The sequence below is a fragment of the Rhinolophus sinicus genome, chromosome 2 (genome assembly GCF_057876585.1).
Source record: "Rhinolophus sinicus isolate RSI-liver-muscle chromosome 2, RSI-T2T, whole genome shotgun sequence".
Classification (NCBI taxonomy): Eukaryota; Metazoa; Chordata; class Mammalia; order Chiroptera; family Rhinolophidae; genus Rhinolophus; species Rhinolophus sinicus.
Window position 1 is genome coordinate 161,490,783 of NC_142502.1, and position 25,053 is coordinate 161,515,835.

General features: G+C 47.5%; 1 long non-coding RNA gene and 1 other non-coding gene across 2 annotated transcripts; both read left to right on the plus strand.

The window, feature by feature from the left end:
* The first annotated feature begins 1,538 nt into the window (after positions 1 to 1,538).
* Positions 1,539 to 17,930, plus strand: LOC141571822 (uncharacterized). Its single transcript, XR_016019853.1, has 3 exons — positions 1,539 to 1,657; positions 3,361 to 3,468; positions 14,671 to 17,930. It is a non-coding gene; the product is annotated as an uncharacterized LOC141571822 (long non-coding RNA).
* On the plus strand, positions 3,627 to 3,725 carry LOC141571964 (small nucleolar RNA SNORD16). The gene has a single exon (XR_012496998.1). It is a non-coding gene; the product is annotated as a small nucleolar RNA SNORD16 (small nucleolar RNA).
* Positions 17,931 to 25,053: the final 7,123 nt, after the last annotated feature.

A 25,053-nucleotide genomic window follows, 5' to 3' on the forward strand; every position in this document is an offset into this window, starting at 1 on the left:
TGCTTGTGCCTGGAGCCCTGAGGAAGGAGGAGGACTTCAAAGGCCCAAGGCTGGGTCATCAGAAGCAATTGTCTCCCCTCAGGGCCCCAGGCCTGTCCGTGGGCTGCAGGCCAAGGCAGGGCCGGAATCTTACCTCTCAGAAGCCCCGGGACCCAGCTCACACAGGAACACTCATAGTGACTCCCATACTCAGACACACCTCTGCCCCCCACAAAGCCCTTTTGTACCCAGCACCTCACCTGACACAACACACACACACACACACACACACACACACACACCCCTAAGAGCTATTCCCGAGTCCAGGACCAGGGTCTCATGGGCCTGAGGAAGGCAGGCCCTCCTTCTTGTGGGGTGGGTAGGGCAGGAGAAACATGGAGAAAAGCCTTTCCTCCTATTCCTCACTCTCATGCGGGGCGGCCTTGGGGGTCTCTGCTCCCGCTCCCCACACAAGAACACAGGATATGGTGAGGCCAAAAAGGAACACCCACGGAGCCATAGGTAGGGGAGTCATACCACTATATTCTCGCTGGCGGCATCCACCTCTCTGCAATCCACTCTTGCCAGCTCAGCCACTATCTTCTTGCTAGCCCCCATTTTTCTCTCTCTGCTAGCATAGCCACAGCAGTTATATTAGTGGCCAATGGCTCACTGGTTACAGTTGACGGCCAACTAGCCACAGCTGATGGCCATCCAATCACAGTTGATGGCCATTTACTACCTGAGCCAGCACCTGTCTATGTGAGGCCGAGAGCCTCGAAACTGCTTTTTGGGGTTTGGCCCCCACACTCACTCATAGGGTGGAAGCCAGTGGGGAGCACTAGCTGCCCCCTTTCTTTTTTTTATTCTTTTTTAACTTTATTGAGGGATCATTGACAAATGTAATTGTATGTAGTTAAAGTGCACAACGTGATGCTTTGATACACACATACATTGTGGAATGATTACCAAGATCAAAATATTAGCACATCCATCACCTCACCTGGTTAACATAGTTAACTCTTGTGTGTGTGTGGTAAGAATGCTTAAGATCGATTCTCAGCAACCTCAAGTATACAATACTGTATTATTAACTAATGGACAACACCAGGCTGTACATTAGATCCGCTGAACTTATTCTTCTTATAACTGGAAGTTTTTACCCTTTGACCTGCATCACCCCATTTCCCCCTCCTCCCAATAAATAGCATGGCAACCACCATTCTGTTCTCTCTTTCAATCAAATCCTGCCATTCTCCTTTAAGGCTCACACCAGCACCGGAGTCTGAGACTCGGCAGACCTGGAATGTTCTCTTGCCCTTCCTCTTCTTTCATCCAGGAAACAAAGGAGAGCCCTGGACCAGACAGTGGGGAAGATGCTGACTCTGTGCTTTAGAGCAGAGTTACACACGGAGCCCCAGGTCATGCCAGCCTCACATGATGCCGGCTGGAGAGCTGGATGATGTCACCCACTGGCCCCAGCCTCCACTCCAGGACAACTGGGAAACAGTCGGAGGGGAGGTGTTAGGGCTTGGCACCTCCCAGGGCTGCAGGGTTGGCCAAAGTCCTGGCTTGCCTTTCGCAAGCCCTGGGACCCAGAGACCTGCTCCATGGTTCTAGCTGGCTTGTAGGTTCCAGGACGGCACAGATCCCCAGCTGTTGCCAAGGAGCTTGGCTGGTAAGCAAAGTGTCTTCACAGAACACCAAGGTGGGAGTCAGGGCCTGGGTTCTTTAGAACTCCAGGTCTTGAGAGTTTGGGGAGGATGAGGGGAGATAATGGCCACAAAGATCATTGGATGGGTGGGTGAGGGGGCTCATTATCCTGAATAATAAGAGCCATGAGCGGACAGATCTAGCAGAACTAGCTGGTAGTGAGCCAAGTCTTTGAGGCTCTTCCGCTCAGGAAAACCCTGTTCTCTGCCCTAAGCCAGAGGTAGAAGGAAAACAGGAAACATATGTTCTGTAGGGAAGGCTGAGCACCCAGCCCAGAGAAGCCCCCAGGGAGGACCTGCTGCTCCCTGGATGTGAGTTTCCCAGCCCCACCTGGGGCCCTAGCTCTGACCAGCCGTAAGAGAGAAACACGCTTATCAAGCTTATACAGAGAGTCCAGAGTTGGTAGACCAACATCTGTGTTCTCATTCACACACTCCTGTGCAACCTTGTGCCAGGAGCTCAGCCTCTCTGGGCCTCTGCTTCTTTGCCTGTCAAATGAAGGTGATTGTCCCTGCCTCCCTCTCTGCCTTACCTGCGTAGTTGGCTTTGGGAACAATAAAGCGCCATACATGGGGAACACTGTTAGGAATCCCTAGGGAGTGTCCATGTTTTTTTCCCCCTCCATTCCTCTTCAGGAGTCCTCTCAGAACCCAGCCTGGCTATGGTGACTGGCAGGTGGCTTAGAGAAGGGCTGGGGGCCTGGTAGGGAGAAAGAAGTCCAGGTTGCTGGGTTAGCTCTCTCTACAAGTCGGGGTGGGCAGAGACAGCCACCAGAAATTTGTGCTCTCCGTTCTGTCATGAAGTCATCATTTCCCAGTCTCTCTTGCATCTAGGAGAGGCTGTATGATTCGTTCTTGTGGCTGGAATGTGCATAGAATAATAGCTGTCACATCCAGGCCAAGGTAGTTAAAAGCAGTTGTGCCTTCTACCTCTCCTCTTCCCTGTCTTCCCTCTGGAGGCAGAGAACTCTAATGCCATATGGGAGGGCAGAGCCACTTAATGCAAGAAGCCTGGATCCCTGAGTCACCACGTGGAAGGCCTCCTGCTGGCTAGGAATACCCACCTTGAACTGCTGTCTGTGAGAATTAAAGTCTATTTTGTCCAGCCACTGACATTTTGGAATTTATTTGCTTCATTAACAAACATCACCCTAATTCAGTTGCCTTATAGGAACAAGACTACAAGGCAAAAAATGGGTTCAACACCCCAGATCTGCCTACTGAGACCCAATTTAGGACTTGGAAAGTGATCTGGGCCCACTCCCTTAGTCTTGTCTATGGGTTCAGCCCCAGTTGGGGGGGGGGGGGATATTTTGAGTTCAAACAATTGAGAGTGGAATTGTCCATTCCTCACTCATTTTCCAGCCACCCTCCAGTTCCATCTATGCCAGGCCCTCTAGGTCAGCATCCTGACTGGACAGACACCTTTCTGGACTCCAAATTTTGGCATTTGTCCTAGCTGGCACAGGGTGTCTCTACTCTTCCTTGGAACCTCTCCAAGATCATGGTTCCCACACTTACTTGGTGCCCTCAATCATGCCCATTTCTTCCTCAGAGGTTGTTGGACCCTGTGAAAGTCCAGGGGCCAGGTCAGGCCCAGAACTATCTATAGCAGGGCCACAGTGGAGCACATATCTCTGTGCTAACGGCTTTCTTTTCCTCATTCTAGTAATCCTCACAACAAGCCTGGAAGGTAGACACTTGAATCACCATCCTGATTCTGCTCTTGGGTGTTAGAATTCCCATTTTACAGATGGGAAGACTAAGGCATGAAGTGGTAAGTCACTCATTCAAGGGTATGTAGTTCATAAGTAGTAAAGTCAGGCCTAGGTGATGGAGACTCTAGATGGAGCCTGTGCTTTGACGTCACTATGCTACATTGCCTTGCAGCTGTAGATGTTTAGTAAATGTGTGTTGGTTGAAAACACATGGCATTGCCATGATGTCATAATTTGCGTCATACTCTGTTCTCAGCGACAGTTGTCTGCTGTCAGTAAGCTGGTTCGGAAGGATGATGACATTTCTCACTGAGCAAGACAACCTTTTTAAATTCCTAACATTGGAAAAATGTGGTTCTTAACTGGGAAAATAGAAAAAATAAAATAAAAATAAAGAAAACACATGGCAGATAGATCCCCAATGGCCAAACAAAGGCCCCTGGGCTAGTAGTGTTAGGTGGCCCTGGGACATTTTGATGAGTCTTCCTGGAGAAGGTGGCATTTGGGGTCAGGTCATATGATCTCTCTGTATCTTGTTTTCCTTCCAAGGTTCTGTCAGTCACATGTGTATGAAATCCACATTGGCTTGGACATGGAAATACAACAAGAAGAAGTGTGAGAGTAGTACGATCCAACATACATATGACACAAGCCACAAGTGCAAGCCATACACATCATTTTAAATCTTCTAGTAGCTACATTAAAAAAGGAAAAAGAAATATGAAATTAACTTTAATAATGTTTTATTTTATTCATTATATAAGTAATGCTATATAAGTAATAGTATATAAGTAATAATAATGTGTCACTTAATGATGGGGATATATTCTAAGAAATGTGAAATCAGCTTGTTGTTAGATGATTTCATCATTGTGTGAACATCGCAGAGTGCACTCACACAAACCTAGATGGCAGAGCCCCCTGCACACCTAGGCTGTATGGTACAGCCTCTTGCTCACAGAATACTGGCCTGTATCACCTGTGACTGTACTGAATACTGTAGGCAACTGTAACACCATGGTAGGTATTTGTGCATCTAAACACATCTACACCTAAAAAAGGTACAGTAAAAATATGGCGTAAAAGGTAACCAATGGTACACTATGTAGGGCACTTATCATGAATGGAGCTTGCAGGCTGGGAAGTTGCGGTGGGTAAGTCAGTTGAGTGAGTGGTGAGTGGATGTGAAGGCCGAGGACATTACTGCACACCATTCATCAGCATCACAACAAACGTGAGTAACGCGTTGCCCTATGCCATTATGATGGCTGCCGCGTCACTAGCTCGACAGGAATTTTTCAGGTCCATTATAATCCTATGGGACCACTGTCATATATGCAATCCACTGTTGACCAAAACGTCATTATGGTCATGTGACTGTGTTATCTTTCCACATGTAATCAATGTAAAAAATTATTAATGAGATATCGTCCATTCTTCTCTTCGTACTAAGACTTCAGAGTCCAGTGTGTATTCTATCTACATGAGCAACATGTCTCAGTTCAGGCGAGCCACAGTTCAAGTGCTCAGGAGCCACAAGTGGCTACTGGCTACTCTATTAGACAGTGCAGGTCTGGAGAGGGTCCGGGCTTGTGAGGTCAGGCTGACCCTGGGAACATGGTGGGCCTCCCAGAGCCCGGAGTGCACAAATGGTTAGGCCTGGCTAAGCAGAGAACTACGCAAGTCTGTAAGTAGCATGCAAGGTAATAAATGCTGCACAAACAGAAACTGCTATGTGTTAAGATTCAGGGAAAGCCGGGGATGATTTTAATTTGCTGCAAAGTTGGCATGTGACTATACTTTCCTATTTACAGTAGGTCCTATCAGGAGGCTTGTAAACAACTCAAGGAGAGTCAAGGAGCCCCGCACTCCTTTCAGCTGTTCTGTGTCCCCTGATTACCCAGATCCTGGGTTACAAGCAAGCGCAGATTAAACCCAGAATGTTTTCATGACCGAGGTGCACAGTCTATGAAATGTGACGGGAAAGAAATTTGAGTGAAGAGCCAGGTTGGGAAATTGTTGCCAGCTGTGGTATGTGGGAGCCGGGGATGGAGGTGGGACCCCAGAAGGAAGCTCTGAGTGCTGCCTGTATCATTGGGGGTCCGCATCTAGCCCTGGTGGTATCGCCTAAGAGAGCAGTTTCAAAAACCGCAGTTGGCCTGCAGAATGAGTGATATTATCTGCCAGAATCAAGTGGAGGCCAGGTCTGTGACCTGTGTGGTCACACAGGATCCCTCACGTAGACGGTTTTGTGCTCAGAAGGGCCCACATTTGGTTTAGTGCTCTGCTGTCACCATTTTGAAAGTCTTAATGGTTTTTGAACCAGGGACTCCGCATTTTCACTTTGCACTGGGTCCCACAAATTATGGAGCTGGTCCTAAGTGGAGGCCACTGCAGGAAATGAGAAGCCCCTTCTGCCGGAGGTCCCCTGTTCAGCATTCTGGTGGTCTTTTTGGGGACCAGTCCCTCCAACTGTGCAAGGAGAGGCCATCTGGAGAAAAGACCAGAGCCGGCCTGATGAGGGCTGCCTGAGACCGCCCTGGAGAACAGCACCAGGATGTTGTGTAGTTTCCAAAATTCGACTCACAATGGTCTCTTTTCATTTAAAGAAAATACCGCAACCATTTCCTAGCAAAGGTTAAGTTTCTACATTTAAAAAAAAAAATGTTTTTTAACCTGCCAAGGAATGTGCTTTTTTAAGCTGGCTTCCTGCCCTTCCTGAAGCTGAGGTTCCCTCCTCCTGCTCACAGGGAGAGCCCTGGGGTCCTATGAGAATGGCGAGTGGCCAGAGGTCACTGCCCCCAAAAGTGGGTCAGAGATGGGGCCGAGGGTAGGGGAGCAGGGAGCGAGCACTGGGTTACCATCCCAATTTACCCAGAATCAGCCACTTGGGAAAGGCGCTTCTAATGGCAGAAATCTACAGAAAACCCCCTAAAGCCTATTTCAGGCTGGGACCTGCACCTCCTGCCCAGCCGTAAACTCCTCTAGTGCCTCACCCAAAGAACAGGCCAGGCCACCAGTTCCCGCCTTCCAGTCCCTGTCTCCCTTTCAGGAAGCAGAGAATCCATTCATTTAATTCATGAACTAGATTAGGAATGAGAGAGTGTGGGTGCAGGTACCCTGAGGGAGGAGGCTTGAGCAACAGAAAAGGAAGCTCTTGTGTCAGCGCCCCTCCACACTTCCACTCCTGTCTGCTGGCCTGGGTGGACTGCCCTCCATTCCTGCATGACACATACCACCCCCCTCCACTACCCGTGGATGTCTCTCCCGCAGCTCTTGCCTCTCCCTCCAACATCGTCAATTCTCCCCTTTTTACTGGATTATTCTCATCAGTATACAAACATGTCCTACTTTAAAATATAAATATATTTTAAAGGAAAAGAAAACACTCTTGACCACCTCCTCTCATTTTTATTCCCTTAGAGTGAACTTTCTAGAAACTGTTATCTACCCTTTTTATCTCCAGTCCCCTTTCCCTTGTTCTTTCTCTTTTTATAATTTTTAAAATGTAAGCTTAATGAATTTCACGAAGTAGCCACACCATATAACAAACACTCAAACAAATAAAACATGAGCAATATCTCAGAAGCCCTCTCAAGACCCTTTGTAATCACTCCCCACTTCCTCCTTTCCAAATGTCACCACCGTCCTGACCTCTAACACTGTGTATTAGTTTTGCCTGATTTTGAACGTTATCTAAACACAGTCATGCAATGTGTACTCTTTCATGTCTAGCTTCTTCACTTAATGTTATGTTTATGGGTCTCATCCTTCTTGTTGGATGTGGCTAGATTTATTCTCATTGCTGGAAAGTATCCATTGTATGAGTATTACCAACATTTGTTTATCCCTTCTATTGATGATGGGTATTTGAGTTGTTTCTGATTTAGGGCTACTATATAAAGCTAAGGACATTCTCATACATGCCTTTTGGTGTCATGAGTACATTTCTCCAGGGTGTATACCTAAGAGTGGCCATGTTGTGTCACAGGATATGTATGTGTTCATATAGTTTCCAGCGTACACTCACACTAGCAATGCATAAGAACTCTAGTTGCATCACATCCTTGGCAATGCTTGGCATTACCAGTCATGATGCAACACTGGCTATTTCCTGGGTCTCTAGCTGCGGGGTTACTCTGCATTTTTTGACTTGTCAGCTTCCATAGTTGCATAAGCCAATGAGCAAATTTCTTAAAATAAATCAATTTCTCTCTCTCTCTCTCTCTCTCTCTCTCTCTCTCTCTCTCTCTCTCTCTTCCTGATTAATTTTACCAGACGCTTGTTAACTTTATTGGTCTTTTCGTAAAATCAACTTTGTGGGTTCTTTCTATTCTTTGTTTCTTTTCTAATTCATTAATATGTGCCCCCATCTTCATTATTTCTATCATCTTATTTTCTTTGGATTTAGTTTATTTTTCTAACTACTTGAGTTGGATATTTACATAAATGATGTTCAGCCCTTCTTTTCTAATATAAGCATTTGAAGCTATAAATTTCCTCTGAAGTCTGGCTTTAATTGCATCCTACCTGTCTTGCATTTATCAAATGTAGTCTTCTTATTGTCATTCAGTTCAAAACATTTTCTAATTCCCATTGTGATTTCTTCTTTGGTTATCAGTTATTTAGAAAAATATTGCTTAATTTCCAAACACTTGAGGACCTTCTAATTGTCTTTTCTGTTGCTGATTTTAAGTTTAATTCTAATGTAGTCAGTGAAAATTTCAATCCTTTGAAAATTGTTGAGACTTGCTTCATGGTCTCACATAGGAGCAAATGTTCCACCTGCACTTGCAAACATTGTATGTTTGCCATTGTTGGAAGCTATGTTCTGTATATACCAATTAATTCAAGTTTGTGAACCATCTTGTTCAAATTCTTTGTATCCTTACCGGGTAATTTCTGCTTGATCTATTAGTAACAGAGAGGTGTGTAAAAAATCTCCTACATAAATGATTGTGGCTTTTCTATTTTGTCTTTTAGTTCTGTCATTTTCACTTTGTTTACTTTGAGGTAATATTATTAGATTCATATAACTTTAGAATTGTTTTAGCTTTTTGAAATGTTTTAGCTTTTTTTAGAATTGTTTTTGTAATGATTTTTTGCTTTAATTTATTTCATTTGATATAAATACAGCTACCCCAACTTTCTTTGTACAGTATTTTTTATCATTTCTTTCTTCTAATCTTTTTATATACAAGTGACATTTAAAGCATACCTCTTATAAGCAGGATACAGTTAGGTTTCATTTTGTTTTTGCTCTAACAATTATGTATTTTAAGTGAAATTTTTAATTCTTCTATATTTATTGTAATTACTGTTATGTTGAGTTTTAATCTACCATCTTATTTACTTTATAATTGTCCTTCAGGTTCTATGATCCTTTCTTGCCTTCTTTTGGATTGAGTCAATATTTTTATGGTGCCATTTGATTCACTCTTTTGAGAACAATTCACGTTGGTGATTTTGAAGTTTTTTTCCTTTTTTTTATGTGATGTTGTTGCAACATCTGTCTAATTAAAATTAGATACAAGTAAGTATTTCTACCACTGCTGTATAATGCAAGGACCTCAGACTGCTTTAACTCTACCACCATCCTCCAACATATGCTATTTTCATGTTATTTCAGATATTTTAATTCACTATACAAGATATTATTATTGTATACGTAGTCAATATTCACTTACATTTACACATATTTACCTTTTCTTTTTTTTTAAAAATTGTACACTTGAAACCCAGGTAGTTTTTTGTTGTTGTTTTTTTTTAAAGATTTTATTGGGGAAGGTGAACAGGACTTTATTGGGAAACAGGGTGTACTTCCAGGACTTTTTTCCAAGTCAAGTTGTTGTCCTTTCAATCTTAGTTGTGGAGGGTGCCGTTCAGCTTCAAGTTGAACTTTCAGTCTTAGTTGTGGAGGGCGCAGCTCAGCTCCAGGTCCAGTTGCCATTGCTAGTTGCAGGGGGCGCAGCCCACCATCCCTTGTGGAACTCAAAGAGTTGAACCGGCAACCTTGTGGTGAGAGCCCACTGGCCCATGTGGGAATCGAACCGGCAGCCTTCAGAGTTAGGAACATGGAGCTCCAACTGCCTGAGCCACCGGGCGGCCCTATTTACCTTTTCTATTGTTCTTCATTCCTTCTTTCATCTCTCAGATTACATTTGAGTTCATTTTCCTTCTGACTAAGAATACACTTTAATATTTCCTTTGGTGCAGGTCAGCTGAAGATGAGATTTATCAAATTTTGTTTTTTCTGAAAGTATCATTTCCTCCCTTTATTTTGGAAGGATATTTGTGCTTCCACAGACTTTTACTAGGCAACATTTGTTCTCTTTCAGAGCTTTGAAGGTATCATTTCATTGTCTTCTGGCTTCCATTGTTCTACTTAAGAAGTCAGTTGTCAGTCTTTTGTGTCTTTGCTTGCTTTCAAGATTTTATCTTTATTGCTTGATTTTCAACGTGAAAGGGATGAGAAGAAATCTGAGAGATGGATAGGCAGGGATGCTTCTGTGACCTCAGATCCAAAGATCTCTCAGTCATACAGGCTAAGGGAAGCCCTGAGAGATAGTCTCCATATACCTGGGAGCCCTAGGGTGGTAGCCACCAGAACTTGGGGTCTTTCCCAAGGGGGATCTTGGGTCTTTTCACTAAGGAGCAAGATAACAATTCTAGGGTGTGTAGAAGAGGATGAAAAGAAGGAAGGGGTGGGGGAGGAAAGACACCATCTGAGCCATTTACAACCAATCATATTGATAAGGTTAGGACCTTGATACCTAAAGTCCTCATCCAATGAATGGAGTCACAGCACAGCAGTAGAAATTCAGCCCCATGATCATAGTGATTTTTGTCTGTTTTGTTCGCTGCTGTATCCCCACCTACTAGAAGAGGGCCTGGGACGTAGCAGGTGCTAAAATCATATTTATCAAATAAATTAAATGGATCAAATCCTGGGTTCTGCCTCAGTAGGTTCTTCCCCTTCCCCCATCAGGCAGGTGATGTGTTTGCCAGCTCTCTTCCCATCTCCTAATGAATTCCCAAGCCCCTCAAACAAAACTCCGTGACTACATGATCTGCCTTCCCAGATCCTCCCTGGTCACCCTCTCCTCAGCCCTCATAACACATGCTAAGAGAGAAGCCTGTAGCCTCAAATTTCACCACATACCTGACCTTTGGGTGAGTATATTACAGTAACACATGTGGGCATATATACAGACAGCTGGTGGTGACTAGCCATACAGTAGTTAGTTTAGAAAATGTTTTTATTATAAAATAGAGGAAAACCCTATGATATAATAGTCAGAAGTTGTGCCTTTCCTATTAAAATCCAAGGCTGCCAGTAGAACGGCACCTACCGCAGCGGTGGCAGAAAGAAGGTTCTTGGCACAAGCGACTTATTTAGCAGAATGTACTCTGGCCGAGAGCCCCACCCACTGTGTTTCTAGCCTCCAGACAAGCCTGTGGTGCAGCAAACAGCAAAGAAAGAGAGCTATGAAAACATGCCTGCTGAACCCTGTATTCGAAATCTAACTTTGGGAAATTAAAGAAACTAAGAATCCCTAGGCTGCATGCCCTAAGAAGAAAAGGGTCAGCTGGCATGGAACCACATGGGACTCCAAATGGTTTGGGACAAGACGAGGGTCAGAATAAAGGACAGAACCAGGACACTGCCAAAAACCTGGGCTAGAATATGAACTGTAACATTCCTTTCTCTGTCCCCCGTAGAGGAGGGATTAGTAATTAACACCAGACTCATACCTTGTATTGTCTAAAGTTACTATGGGTACATAGGACTGCGCCTAACTGTTTGGCAAACGATATATAGTTCATTTGTACTGTAGGTTAGGTTCTTCTCAGTGAATCCCTTTTGCTGCCATTACGAATTTCTGAGTGTGGTTTGGGAGACACAGATGAACCAGTGGGCCCACCTAACCAACTCAGGTGAAGACCCTGGATCAGGGGTGGGAGGACAGGTCCTCAGCCATCACCTCGTGACAGAGGACCAGAACCCTACCTGCTCCCATCTGAGGTTGCCTGGCGGTGCCACACAACATGCGCTCTGTGGGTTTTGTTTCTCCTCTGAAGCTGGTCTCTCCATTTTATACAAACATAAGCATACCTGGAAACTCATCTGCTGATCATTAGAGGGAGAAAAACGAGACTCACAGGCTTCTGAACTCCATTCTGCAAATGGCCAGAAAGGTATCAGTTGAAACGAATAATTATTTCTGGTGAAGAGGACAGAATACATTTCTCTGGGCATATCCAGGTGGTTCTTTGGTGCTCCCAGGCAGTGACAGCCTGGCCTGAAAGAGCTGGGCTCCTCTCCTCTCCGCCCCATCTCCCAAGGAAGACCACACTTCCACACCTCAGAGTGCTACCCGTGTTGGCCTGTGAACAGATGACTAACATTGTCCAGGTCTTTCCTGGTGGCCCTTGGTGGGCCGGGAGGACGCTGGAAGGCCCCAGCCTAACGCAGGTCTCCAGCAACATCCTCTCCTTTTGGCCTCACAGAGCAGAGGGCAGCAGAGGGGAAGCAGAAATGAGCTTTTGATATTTCTGCAACTGCTTTGATTTTTTTTTTGTTTTGTTTTTTCAAGAAGAAAATACTCAGCCTCAATCCCGGGGGAAATGGGGAGGACAGAAGTGACGGCTATTTCTGAGCCTGCTGCCTCCCCCAAAGGAAGGGTGTGAGCAGTACCAAGGGGGTCCAGCCCTCACATCCTGGAAGCTCGCGTGTGGGCAGCTGTTTGCAAACTTTTCTTCCATCACATTATCTCATGTTTGATCCTCACAGTAACCCTGTTAAGTAAACAAAAGTGGGGTTATTGTCCCCACTTTACTGGTGAGGAGACTGAGGCTCTCAGGTTTTAACTAACTTCTGAGAAAGAGATGCAGTTCGAATCCTAAGGTAGGTCCTCTGATTCCAAACGCCCTGCCTTATCCACCACCTCCAGTCCTCTCTGGTCCACACTCTTGTGCTCAGGCTGCATCTCTGCATCGAGCATCACAGAAAAGGCCTGGCTTAGAGCGAAAAGAATCACTCCCTGTCCTAGCTCTGCTACCATCTGGCTGTGTGGCCCTGATCTCTCTGCACCTCCGTTTCTTCACTTGCCCGTGGTGATAACTGCCCTTTCCTTGCCTACTAATATCAGTGGGTGGGAAGATCAAATCAGGGTCCATATGGGAAACAGCTTTGCAAATTCTAGCATTCTCTACCTCTGGGGGCTGACTAGTGTGACCTTCATTATGAGAGTGAAGAGAAAGTCTCCCTTCCTCAAATTTTCTCCCTCTCCTCCCTTCTACTGGAAATCCAGGTTCTAGCGAGTCTTCTCTTTATCGAGGGGCAGATTCTTCTGAGCAAGGATACATCTCTGACCATTATCAGTCATGAGTTCGTCAGTGTTCGTCTGAGGAACTCATGACTGATCATGGGCTCTGGGGAAAGTGACAGCAGAGAGTATCGTGTCTACCTTGGAAAAAACACCATGTGATATTTAACACAGGAGATGGTCAGAATGGTGTGTCGGGCTCTGGGAGCTTACTTTCTGTTCCGCACTCTGAGCGTTCTGAGAGAGGGGCCAGCAGAGAATAGGGAAGAGTTTTCCTCCTTCTCAACACCCCCAGCCCCCCTCCCACATCCCACATAGCGATGTCCAGGCCTCATCCAGGGCAGGAAGTGTTCCTGGGACCAGGGCCGTCCTTCCTAACCACCCACCCCCAACGAGGATACTTTATGGGGCCAGGGCGGTGTGGGACCACTCAGACCCCACCCTTCCAACGGGGATCCAGATGGGAGGAACGAGGCCCAGCTTGCCCCCATATGCTCCCGTTCCTGTCCTCCATCCACCCAGGGACAAAAGCCCTGTGCTCATTCTGGGCTACACCCTTTTCTGCTGCAGCTTTACGGGTGGCCACGGCCAGCGAGCAAGCAAAGCAGCAGTTGTCAGAGTCGGTCTCCCATATGGGTCACTCTCCCAACCTCCTCTGTTCCACCAGCCCACCTCTGAGCACCTCTCCCACTTCTCCAAACCCCCACTACCTTCCTCCAGCCCTTACTTTGGTGCTCACCAGGGCCTTGTTATACCAAGGTCCTCAGGGTTTAGTGAGGGACCTTTCAACATAATGCTAGGCCCAAAGGCATGGGATTCTAATGGTGGCATATAGTCAGACACCTCGAAAGGGGCGTGAGGATGACACGGAGGGGCTAAGTAATGGGAAAAGAGAACACCTGCACCTGCTGTAAAATCAGCCCAGCCCATTGCCCCAGGTCCTGAGAACTGAGCGCTCTGCAGCCTATAAATTAACAAAATGTGGTTGAGCAAGAATTTGCCTGAAGGGATGCGGGAGGAGGTGTCCCAGCTCCTTTAGAAGTAGGTGTATGACGGCACCTTATCCGATGTCCCTTCACTAACTCACAGCACATTCACTTAGGTTCACCCAGCCCAGCCCAACTGAGCTCGACCCATCTGAAGGAGGAAGAAATAAAGGAGGGAACGTGTGAGGAAACCACTTTATAGCACTTTAATAACTGTTTTGCTAGTTCTGTTTATTTTGTTCAAAGTATGTTATAAAAATATTCTGCAATTAAAGAAAGGAAAAAAAAACAGGAATGTCCTTTTAAAAACAGGTTTGAGGTAAAGGACAGGTTGATCCTATTAGCTGGGGGAAAACCCCCTCCTGCACCAAAAGAAGTCCATGAATGTGCGTGTTCACGCTCGGAGGGAGGGAGGGGTGACCCTGAGGCCCACCGGCAGCTCTCTGTCCTGCACCTTCAGTGCTGTCACTGGGAGCCAAAGTTACTCACGCCCAGGCGAACAGAAGACGCGACAGCTTTTCTCCTCCATGATCTTGGTCTTTACAAGCGCTTTGCATCCCGCAATTTGTCCGGGTTTGCAAAAAAAGCCTGAGTCCATGAGCCAGCCTGTCCTTTTGGGGACTCGGGCTCTGCAGGTAAATCGTCAGTCTTTCAGCTCCCACCAAGTGTCTGGGGACACAAAGGGAGGGGAAGGGCCCGCTGAAGGGAACTCATGTTGGAGGAGAAGCGGTACAGTCCTGTGGTACCTTCTAGTCTTAGTCTCAACCGCTCTCTCCCCTGCCCTGAAAGAGGGTGATGCATCCTTGCTCTGTCGCCATGTGCTTTGCAGTGACTTCTGAGGGAGGAATGTCCTTCCCCACCCCACTGATATGGCCAGTGTGTGACTTGCCTTGGCCAGTGACATGTGAAAGCAGACACATTAAGAGCCAATGTCGATTCCCACCAGGTCTCTCTCTCTCTTTTCCCTGCCCTGAGGAGGGCCTGACACACGCTGGTGCTGCTCCTTCAGCCAGACTGAGAAGACCTGTGCGGCGAGAGCTCCACTGGCCCCAGCCACCGACACGTAACATGAGTGAGAAATAACTGCCATGTTTTCAGAGGTAGCGATGTGGGTCTGCTTGTTATGGTGGCCTTCTCTAGCAAGAGCTGACGTCCTTGTCCTTCTCCAAATCCTCCAGGAATGTTTCTTGTCCACTTGCCGAAAGCTCTCTGCCAGAGAGTCCTGCTCTGCTTTCTTTGTCTTGGTCAGTCCTCACCTCACCCACCGTCCCCTAAGGTCCGGCTATGACTCTCATCTAATACCCAACACAGGGGGTCTGCCCTTGACCCTCAGCTTTAGGGCACTTGACCTGTTGCCACAACCCGTCTGGTAGACTTCCCACTCCCACTCTCAACTAATTTCCAGCCTCCTTTGGGCTCACGGGGACACTTCTAGAAACTATCCACAGGGCACAGACACCCACGGCAGCTGGAGGAAGCTGAGCTCAGGCCCTTGCTCTGCCTGCCTCCACTCTGCCTCCACGTGTACTCTGATGTGGCCACTCACAGGTTGGTGAAGGGGCAGACTTCAAGGTGACCTCCTCTAAGCCCCTACAAGGCGGAGCAAGACTCCTCTACCTGTAGCATCCCCTTAGCCAAGCCAGCACTTGGGCCTGGGTGGAGGAAATCAGAGCGCTCACCTCTCACAGCCTGCCACTCTGACCATGCTTCCTCCACCGTCCCTGGGCCAGAATGGAGTCGCTCTCCACTTCTTTTTCTTGTTACCTGGGCCCTCCCCACCTGAGGAGTGGTCAACTCCCTTACCTAAGCCACCAACCCTGGCACTTACTAGGCCAAAGGAAGATCTGTGAGGCATCCCTCCATTTCCACAAAGCCTAGATTTCCATACTATCATGTCAATAATTAACTCAAAAAAGTCAGCCTAGAGCCCCAAAGGGGACCACCCTGTCCCTGCCACCACACTTCCCTGTGGCCATGTGTGCTGTCACCCTCTGAGGTGGGAGCCACAAGAAAACATGATCGGACGGGTGATAATGAAAAGAAATCAGTTCAAAAGGTTAAGACAATATATTTTATGCTATGTGTTTTCACCACAATTAAAAAAATAAATCAGTTCAAACTCAATATATCTCACCAATCAATTTCCCCTTTACATCACCTAGACGTATACGCAGAAGAGATGAAGTCAGGTGGGCTGGCACCAGTCGGCACCTAAACACCCACTTCTCTTAAATGTTGCTCCTTGTGGTATTCCTGTTTTCTCTTTCTTTGGGAGGCCTGGAGCTATTACTATCCGTGTCCTCCTGAGGAGGGGGAAGGAGGCTTCACCACCACCCTGCCTGCTGGCATAGAGCTTAAAAGTGTCCCTGTCCTATCCATCTCATGTGACCTTCTGGCCCCAGACACAATAACATTTTCTAATATGCTCCCTGCCATAGGCACATGGAGCTAAGAGCCCTGATATATGCACTAACATGCTCAGCGTCATTCAGAAACTGAGTTGGCCACATAGAACAGAAACCCAAATAACACTGGCTTACAGAAAATAGGAGATCATTTTTTCCCCACAGAATGAGAAGATTAAAGGTGGGAAATTCAGGGTATTCTAGCATTTCCATGATGTTTTCCAGGTCCCAAGCTCATTCTAGTTTTCTCATCTGCTGTTGTAGGGTATGACTTTTAAACTCATGCTCACAAAATGGCTGCTGGGATCGCCACCATCATACTCACAGTCCACGCACTAGAGAAGGCCAAGCGCTTTTGTGTGCACACTGGCTGAATACCACCCACCCCCCAACCCCTGCTTTTAAGCAGCTTTCGTGGAGGCCCAGTCCAAATTCTGCTTATATCTCATTGTCCAGAACTGCATTGTGTGGCTACCCTAGCTTCAAACGAAGCTGGGAAATGTAGCATTTTAGTTGGGCCAATTGCCAACCCCCAACAAAGTCAAGATTCTGCATAGTAAGGAAGAGGAGGAGAGGGGAGAGTTGGTGAGGAATTGGCAGCCCCTGTCACTCATTCCTAATACCAAAGCTCCCATTAGAGGCCCTGAGGCTGGCAGCTTCCACACTCAGTCTTTCCTCTTTCATATCGTTTGTGCCTGCCTTCCCCACCCCCCCAGGTGATAAACCCTGTTGCAAATAGGGACAACACGTTATTCATTTTTGTTACTGTCTTCCCTCCCCCTCCAACCTTCCAATCCTGCTGTCTCAGTTCAATAAATTCATATTTTAAAAATGAAAGAGAAATGACTCTCACTGGTAACCAAATATGCCTTGTGACAAGTTTTCCATTACTTACTTCCATCACCATTCTAACCATGTGTTGTCATCTTACCCTTCCTAAGTGTCCGTAGCCTACAACTCCTTAACTCAGTTGTAACCTCCTAAGTGCCCCTTCCAGTGACCTTCCCACACCAGGTGCTTTAATGAATTGTGAGACTGTGTGACCTGGGTTCTAGTGGTTATCAGTAACCACAATAGTAATTTGATCTCTTTGTGATGCTTCAGAGTTTACACAAGCTCCTTCAGCCACATTATCTCACTTGGTCTTTTAAATCATTCTTTTTAAGTAAGTAGTGCTGCTATAATTATGCCCTTTTTTTTTTTTTTTTTTTTTTTTTTTTTACAGATGATGAAATGGAGGCTAAACGAAGGTACACAACTTGCCCAAAGGAATATACAATGAGTGTTTGGATTGGAACTTCAATAGAGGTCTTTCGACTTCAAGTCTGGTCCCTTTCCCTCAATTCCCTTACTTTCAAAATGAAGAAATTAATTTAGATGATTTCTTATACAGTGCTTCCTAATAGAAATAGAATGTGCATCACATATGTAATTTTATACTTTCTATTATTCATTTTGAAAAAGTAAAAAGGAACAGGTGTTCATTTTAATAATAAAAATTTAACTCAAAATATTTTAATTTCAACATATTATCCTGAAAAAATTATTAATAAGATATTTTACTTTATTTTTTTTTTCCTTTGGAATTCAGTGTGTTTATTACACGTCTAGCACATTTTAATTCAGACTAACCACATTTCAGGTGCTCAAAAGCCATTCATGGCCAGTTGCCACAGTATTGGACTAACGTTTGAAAAGTAAATTTGAATTTAAAATTAAACTCTGAAATTTCAGATTTCATGACTAATAATTTTAGAAATTATCTAAAATAATTACCTATTTTCTATACATTCTTGCCATAAAGAACTGTTTCCAGCCAACAACTATTCGCAGCAGATCTTTGCTTAGATCTATCACAAAGCACTACTGCCATCTGGTGGCAATCTCTTGAATTGCAAGCAACTCCCTGAAGATGAAATAATCAGAATCTAGAAATGTGTTTTTCAAAGCAAGATCACATCTGATTTACCATGGGAACTTCTTTAAAATGCACATTACTGAGCCCCACTGAATCAGAATTCCCAGGACAGATCCCAAATACCCATATTTTTAATAAGTTTCCCAAGTGATCAGGCAGATTAAAACTGGAGAATCATTGATGTCTATATAATGAAAATTCAGTAGCAGCAAACGTCAGGGGTGGACTCATTTTTCCGTGATGCTCTGATATATTTCTTTTTTTTTTAAAGTGGTGAAAGAGCATTTTATTAGAAGAGAAAGTACACTCCAATGATATTTCTAAGACTGATGCTTTTTCTTTGTAGTCTGATTGGGTTCTGTGGAGTTGTGTTGTTTCTAAATACAAAAACAAACAAACAAACAATAAAACTGACCCATTCACCCAACACACACAGAACATTGAAAAGAATCCATTATCCAATCACTTCCAGGGCCCCACCTCCATGCAACCCTGTTAACGGATATAGATGTATAGCTACATAGATATATCTCAAGGTCACCAGCCTCTGTGGCCCCTCCAGCCTCTTCTCTCACCCCTGCTCCTTCCACACCTGTAATCCAACTCACAGTCCTCCTCTGCCTCTGAGACTTTGCAGTGCCGTTCCCTCCTTCTAGAACAGCATTCCCCCTCCTATGCCCTCAGAGACAACTCACGCCTCAGGATGAAGCCCGGGTGTCATGTACTCGGGAGCCCTCCAGGCGGTGCCCTCCACTTTTCCTCCCAAAGGGCCTCTTCTGCTGGTTGTCTGTGCAGTGTCTGACTGCCCCACACGACTATAAACTCCTAGAGGACAGGGTACGTCTCCTTTCTCCGTATCTCCTTGACCTAGCAAAAACCCTACCACAAAGAAGGCATTTTAAAATATTTGTTAGGTGAATAAATGTTTTCCATGGCAACAAGTAGTCAGTCTGATTTTAAAAATAATAATAATAATAATAATAATAGTGCTGTGTCTGGAAGAGACTAATGAGGTAACCCTCCCATAACACATACATTTAACAGGTATCTGCAAAAGCCGTGGCAACTTCACCTGACAGCTGTAATGGCAGAACATCAGGCCTATGTCTGGCTGAGCAGGAGACTCCATGGGTATGGAGGAGTGATTTGGACACCCATGAGGGGAGTGAGACAGGGAGGGGTGCAGGGAGAGGGCAGAAACAGAGCAACCTGGGAATGTCCTCACCATCTCCCAGGAAAGGAGCCATTTCCCCAGAGGACAAGGGCCTGTCACATCTCGCCCAGCTAATCTGACAGAAGCCAGCTGCAGCTCTGGCTGGGCCTGCCCCTGGGAAGGCGTGCTCAGGCTGGGAACCACATGCCGCTGTTTGCCCCCAGGGACAGGGCACAGGGGGAGGGTAATTGACTTGTCTCCCAAATTTATTTATTAAATCCTAGCTGCAGCATTTGATGTGGTTTCCAGGAGGCATGCCGTGGAAATCTGCCCCCTCCTCTTGCCCACAGAAGGAACATGTACGTTTGCATGGCAGTGCCTCTGAGGGCGGTGGATGAAGCTCAAAGCCAGCCCGCAAGGCAGCCTGCAAGCAGGCAGGGGGCTGGAAAGGGCTTCCTCTGTGCAGCCATACAGCAGACCCAGGAGTGGGCCTTGGGCAGTGGGGCTCGCTGTGCCCAGCTCAGGCAGCAGGTTCTGAGACTGGGGTGTGAGAAGCCAGTGGGAGAGCATGCTGAGGAAGCCTGGAATGACATTCCAGTGACCCCCTGGGACAGTGCAGGGACAATGGGGACAAGTGTCACCTTTCTGCTTCAGCTCCCCAGCCGGGAAAGGAGGAAAAGGTGACTACTGATGGCACTTTGTAAGGCTGTATGAGAAGATGGAATGTGATACAGGGCAGGAAAGTGCAGTTACAAGGAAAGGGCACTCATAACCGGTGAGAACTCAAACACTGCGGGCGCGCCAAATGTGATCTTTAAGTCACAGGCTTAAGCCACTTAGATCCTCTGCTTTATGCTTGCTGATTTCCCACATTTCCTACAATTAGCAAAAATGAGTTTTATATCCAGAGAAACATTAGAATAAACAAAAGACAGGAAGTTTGTGGATCAGAGATGGAGCATGTGCCTAAACTTGTATCCTGCAGCAGACAAGCTTCTTGGTTGAACCCCAACAAGCAGGGTGGTTACAGGGTGGAGGGAGAAAGTGGGTCCTCCCGCCACCTCTGGCAGAACCAGGAAGGAGCCCACAGATGGAGGGAGAGAGTGGCGTCCTCAGGATCAGGGACAGGGTTGGTGGCTCACATGAATGCAACCAAAGATCCCAGCCAGAGGGAATGGGAGTCAGGCCCCCACAATTCTCCACCATTAACCCACCTTCAGCCTTTGTAGGATCAGCGTAAGCAACTTCTATTTAGCTGGTGTGCTGGGAGCTGTGTGCCCCCCCCCCCCCCCCCCCCCCCCCCCCCCCCCCCCCCCCCCCCGATCCCTTAGACCCTCTCCAAAGAGAGACTCCCCACCCCTTCCAAGATGGAGGGGGAGCGAGAGGGGAGGGAGTGACAACCCAAGAAGAGGGGAGTGGACAGTAGAGGTCAGGCATTCTTGATCTCCTTCCTCACACACACGCTGGCCTTTGGAATGTGCCTGTGCCTGTAGCACAAGCAGGGTTAGGAAGGTGCTGAGGACGCAGGCTGGGCCCCAGGGGGCAGGAACGGCTGCTGCAGAGAACACACACATGCCCATCCAGGCTCCAGGCCACGGCCCTATCCTCTCACCACAACCTGTGGCTCCCCTGATCATGCCTGTCCACCCTCTGAAGAAGGAGCTAATGAGGAAGAAAATGTTCAACGTTCCCAGAAAGTGGGCAGCAAATCAGGCTCCAGGGAATTCTCAAACTCACAAGATATAGATGCAGACGCAGGGATGCCTGCCCTTTAAGATCCTAAAACTGGCCCACCTCCTGTCACTTACACTTTCCCTACACGCCTTTGCCTCTAGAGCACTGGCTTCCGCTGAACCATTCAGTGGGCAGATAACACCCCTGCCCCACTTCCACGAGGACAAGTCCAAGCGCCAGAATCCACCCCTTTCCTTCACTTCCCCACCAAAATACTACTCACACAGGACAAGTGTGTGTGGAGCGGGCCCCACAGAAGGTCAGGCTGATGGAGGACTCTGATCCTTTCATTGGCCCCTTTCCAAAGCCTCCCAGCATTCCCACTTTCTAGCCCCATCCCTTCAAGTCCCCCTCCCTAGAAAGGAATTCTTTTCACTTTGTTTCACAAACTTCTTTTTTTCTCTTCCATCCCTATTCTGCTCCCTGCTTCTCTTTATACTGTCCAGACTCACTGTCCTGCTTGGCTGAACCCTGGGCTGGGCTGCCACTTCCAGGCCTGCCCCTCAGCTCCACGCAAGCATTAGCAGAAGCTCTGAAATTCGTAAATCTTTCTCTCCCTACTTCCCTATCTCCTCACACCCACCCACACTCACCAGACTCCGAAAGCCACTCCTAAAGGAAAGAATCCCAGTCAACTTCCAATCCTAGGGCCTACCCTGACCCAGACCAAGGAATCCTTTCTCTGTGCATCTGCCTCAGGTGTAAAATTTAAAGGACACCAAAAAACGCAGTAGGTAAGACAAATCATATGTTAACGCAATATTGTTTAAAATGAAGACTAATGCAAAATGTCCGTGATGGGTGACTGAAATATCACATCTTAAATAAAGACAGGATCAGTGCTTCTGATTTTTCCTTTGCCTCAGGCTCCCATGTGGTGGAGCAGAGCACGGCATTGACTATACTTCTAGATGAAACTATCACAAGCAGGAAGGTACTCCTCAAAAGTGCCAAGAGGATGAAGTAACATGCAGATCAGAGTGGATTTTAAAAGCCTCTGCAACCAGTCAGGTGATGAGTTTTGCAGGGACTGGGGCAATCTGTGCCTGGACAGTCAGGTACCCAGGAAGGAAAGGGGGTTCCCTGGCCAAGGAGCCCCCACAGTTTGACCCAGGCCAGGGCCCAGGAGTGTTGGAGCCCAGCTCCTGGTCCTCATGATTCAGGGGGCCTCAGGCTCCCGCTGGCACAGCCTATTATCATGCCTGCCAGAGAGGATCATATTTCCCAGCTTAGAAAAATTCAAGCCAGCTCATGACTCTGCCTCTCAAAGACTGAAATCACCTTCGTCTACAGAGGAAAGCCTGTGTCTGCTCAGCCAGACCAAAGAGGCTGGACTCCTGCTCCCATCACCCCAAGGACAGGAACTGCCCAGCGATGTCAGAGCCATTTTGCAGGATGTTCTCTCGCCTTACCTCCCAATTACAGGAAGCACTGAGCTCAGAATGGGTCAAGGAGGTTATGATTCTAGCCTGCAGAGGCCAGGGTGACATGGGGAAGGACACAGTGTACTCATGGCCCCAACCCCACCCAGCACCACAAACCTGTATTGTGTCTGTGTGGGGCCGAAGGGGGGGCAGGTGTGCACCCACTGAGGGGGCCCAGGCAGCCTTAACCCAGATGATGCAATCCTCTAGTGGGGACAGCTTCAGCTGGCTATGCTGTTGCAGAAAAACGGCAAGGACCAAGAAACTCAAGCGGCACACAGAGATCAGGGAGAACACAGCTTTATTACGCCGGCGGGCTCAGCGGGATCCTTCCCAAAAGACTGAGCCCCTAGCAAGGTTTTGAGCAGGTTTTTATGGGTTGGGGACTTCCTTGAGTCGGGGAAGGGGTAGGTGTCATCTGGTGATTGGCACAAGGTGTGGCTTGGAGGGGGTTATGCGGAAGTGGGCTGGGGCTTAGGCTGGGGCCACCATTTTAGCTCAGTTCCATGTGGCAGGGAACCATAATAAGGTTAATTTCCCCATCAATGCCACCATGTCTAGAATTCTGTCTGCACCAGGAGCCTGGGCTGTGCCTAGGCTGATACTTATTCACTCAGCAGACATACACAATTACTACCCGCTAGGCCCCAGCCCATGCAGGCCAGGCTGTGCCCACTCATGTAGCGGTGCACACACACAAAGCACATTCTGTACACACCGGGCTAGGGGGTGTCCCGTACCCCTCACAAGGACTGGACAGAGATCACGCTCATGTTCACACCCAGCCTGGGCCACACTGGCGTTCACACACTCACCTAGACTGGCTGTGTTTATGCTCAAGGGCTCCCTTGGTCTCCGCCTCTGGCCCCTGGATTGACACCTGCCTCCAGTGAGAAATGCCAAGTTTTGGTGCGAGTAGATGAGATACCCAGAGGCCCACTGCAGAGGCCAGGGCCACTCTAGGCAGGGTTGCAAAGGAGGGGCTGGGGCCTGGGCTAGGTTACAGCCCAGATTTTGTTTCCCAAGCCCATCTGGTTCCACAGGCCTGTGGGTGAGGAGCTATTGTGGCTGACACGGTGTTGTCAGGTCAGGGGAACCGAAACACAGAAACAAGGCCTGAAGCATGTCCAAGTGTCACAAAATGTGAAGTGGATTCCATTCTGCCATCTTTGCTCCCTAGGCCTCAGCCACTGTACCCACTCACAGCCCTAAACTTCTTCACTCCAAACATCCCCCACCTCCACTCTTCTGCTCTCACAGCCTCTACCTCCACCCACCACGTGACTTAATCATCAGGCTTATCTATCTTCTTAAAGCCCTCACTTTCTTCAGGTCAGTCCCTCTTTCAAGAATACTCAATAGCTCCCCATTGCTGAAGGATGAGCTCTGGCTGGCATTCAAAGCTCTCTTGATGGACAGGAACTGACATCTCCCTCTTCTCCCTTCCCAAACTCCCTTTGTACCAGTGTTAGCACTGTCATTCCATAAAGGCCTTGCCTTTCCCATCTCTGCATCTTCTGCAAAGCCTCCTCCTGAAATGTCCTCTTTCTCTCCAATCCTCCTCAGCCTTCAGGACCCAGCTGAACCTCCACTTCCTCCAAGAAGCCTTCCCTGATGACCACAGTCCCCAGGGTTCACTCCTGTCTGCCTCCTCCTCTGTGCCATATGCTGCCCACCCCCACCATGATACACCATTTTGTTCTGTCCCCTGCTGGGAAATTTGCTTTCCCCTGATAGAGTCCAAGCTTCTTCAGGGTCAGAACTGGGCCACCTTCTCTTCCCAGCTTGTCCTTTCCTGGCACAGAGCTGGGCACACTGGCCGAGGCTCTAAGGAAGGCACTGTGGGCCTCTTTCACCCCTAGCCTACTCTAGCCACAGAAGTTTGTGTGACTGTCTGTCCCTGGCCAGCCAACCTCCCTGTTTCAAAGGCAACCGCTGTTGGCCGGGTGCTCCGAGGCTCCTAGTCAGGCTGGGGCCTGCTCTGCTGGGCGGGAACCCACACGCATTCCTTCAGAATTAAACAAGGTTCCGCTGGCTCCAGGCTCCCCAGCATGACCATGATCCTGTTTGCTTCTGGAAGTAGCTTTCTGCCCTCCCCAGCCAGTGAGGCCCACTTAGCTCCAGAGGAAAGTTCTCTGGTCTCCGGGGACAAAGACCTCAACAGCCACAGAGGAGGGTGAAGGGTGACATCTGGGGCCATTTGGAAACCTGAGACAAGGCCTGAGACTCTACCCTTGGCCTCCTCATGTCTTCAGTACATCCTGCCACACATCTGGAATACACACATGTATGTAACACACAGACATACACACAAACAGGTATAAACATGGACACACATGCACATACAAACACATAAGCATGCACATGGTCTCAGACACAAACACACGTGTTAAAACGTACACAGACATCCACATATGTGTATGCACACAGACACATGGAAACACAGAAAGACGTGCACACACAGACACCCACGTAAATGCACCCTGCGCAGACATCAGCACACACTGGCCAAACACATACGCCTTACGCTGCCACCTCAACCCACCAAGAAGTAGGCACCCTTCTTTTCTCGCAACCCCCCTTGTACTAGCCGGCCCCTGAATGAGGCTATCAGGCCCTGCACACAGGACAATGAGATAGAGCTTTCTAGCAGAGGTAAGTGGGTTCTGGAAGCCTAGGGGCCCTGAGGAGGACT